General features: G+C 38.8%; 1 protein-coding gene across 2 annotated transcripts in view; it reads right to left on the bottom strand.

Moving 5' to 3' along the window:
* The window catches only part of tgfbr1b (transforming growth factor, beta receptor 1 b), a 65250-nt gene that overhangs the window by 10856 nt on the left and 52486 nt on the right, over positions 1 to 1908 (bottom strand). The gene's annotated exons all lie outside the window — the stretch shown is intronic.

The raw sequence follows: 1908 nt of genomic DNA, 5'->3' as shown, positions 1-1908 counted from the left end.
ACCTACACTTGTCGCATATCTCAACCTACACTTGTCGCATATGAAAACGACAGACCGTTTTCTGTAAGAAACAAACAAAGCAACTCGCCTCGCTGCACGTGCTCGCTATTCATAAAAGCTTTCTTACCGTGAGTTTGGCCTAGTTGGACCGCCGCGGTGTCATCTGTTGTTTTCCGCCGGAACATTGCTTGATATCAAAACGATACTGAAAAGATAACTCCGTGAAATAGGACTTTTTCCACCATTTCACACAACGCACGGGCATTTTCGTTCATGTTGGGTCTCGCAGTAGCACCCGTTAGAGTGGGTAGAAATCTCCCTCTGGAGTTTAATGGCAGATGCTTGACCGACTATGAAAGCGCATTACTGCCACCAACTGGACTGGAGTGATAAATGAAAGTTGACAGAAAAAAAATACATTCTAAAAGTTATTTTTTCAAAAGTTACATGACAGTATATTTTATTTTTATTATAATTAATTGCTCAAATGTTTTTAAATGTGTAGATGTTTATTTACTCAATTCTACTTTGAGATGTCTCCTTTATAGTTTATACAGAATATGATTCATCATCCGTGAGTTATATTTAGTGCTTAACTAACAAAACTTTAATAAAAGAATACAAATGTCTATACCCTATCAGATACTTTCAACAATTTTGTTCTTCAATTTCAACTTGAGAGTTAAGCAACTGAATACTGATAAATCATCTGTAGTTTCTTAAGTCCTGTATTGTGATGTGGAATGGTGTCACTACCACTCCAACATAGCATGACTCTGGGTCTTTAAAGCAATCAGTGAACATTAACATTAGTTTGAATATTATTCACAAAAATACTTTATGTACAATTAACCACTCTGGAACATGTTTTTTATTATTATTTTTGATTAAGTTGTGCAATTCCTCCCTTCACAAGATAAATCTTCAGATAGGAGGAATGTCAAAGTAAGATCACATTTCACAAAAGTCTACTGTACGTAATCATGCATATTCTTCTTTTATATCAATTCAACCAAAACTAAATTTTTCAGTGCTCCTAACACACAAGCAATATATATTTTAATGGATAAGATAGATTGTTTTAAAATTCTTTCTCCAAACATACTTCTTTATGGTGAACAGAAGGTAAAAAGGGTTAGCTACAAAATAAATAAGAGTCAAAAGGCGGTGCTCAACAGTTGATTTGCATTTGCATGGCACTCAGCAACTTCATTTAAATACGAAAACCTCTGCTAGGCACAAGGGGAGGGGGGTGATAGGGGAACACGGACACACAGCATTTTTGACCATTTTTGGCAGTGCTCGACTCTGACAAAAACCTCTTGCCGAAAGCCCTCAATCTCCGTGCGCACGGCAGAACAAGGTGTCAATAGCTGCCGAAAATCCCATTTTTCGTCCTGTGATAGAGGCTCAGATCTACCACACCAGACAAAACCCAAGGTGTAGGTTGTGCAAGGAGGCCCCTGAGACAGTCCAGCACATAACAGCAGGGTGCAAGATGCTGGCAGGGAAAGCGTACATAGAACAACATAACCAAGTGATGGGCATAGTGTACAAGCACATGTGTCAAACTCAAGGCATTTTATGTACCCTCCCCCAGTGTTTTATAGGCCCATGATTGACTTAAAATAGGTTTTGAGCACGTATTGACTACAAACTACATCTCCCATAATGCATTCCGATTGTTACCAGCCAACATTACGGCTTCTCGCCACTAGAGGAGCAGCAGTCACAAAATGCTGCTTATTGATTTTCCCAGCGGAAAAAACTGAGACATCGACAAGCTAACATCATAATGTCCAAGAAAAATCGATTTACAAGTCTGTGAATGAAGATGTGCGTGAGTTGGTGTTAGGGTGGCAGGTCGAGCTAGACTTTTGTTATCCGTTATCTTGACCGACAACATTA

The sequence above is a fragment of the Poecilia formosa genome, unplaced genomic scaffold, assembly GCF_000485575.1.
Source record: "Poecilia formosa unplaced genomic scaffold, Poecilia_formosa-5.1.2 Scaffold682, whole genome shotgun sequence".
Taxonomy (NCBI): domain Eukaryota; kingdom Metazoa; phylum Chordata; class Actinopteri; order Cyprinodontiformes; family Poeciliidae; genus Poecilia; species Poecilia formosa.
Note: the sequence above shows the minus strand (reverse complement) of the source record. Positions and strands in the feature narration are given on the sequence as shown.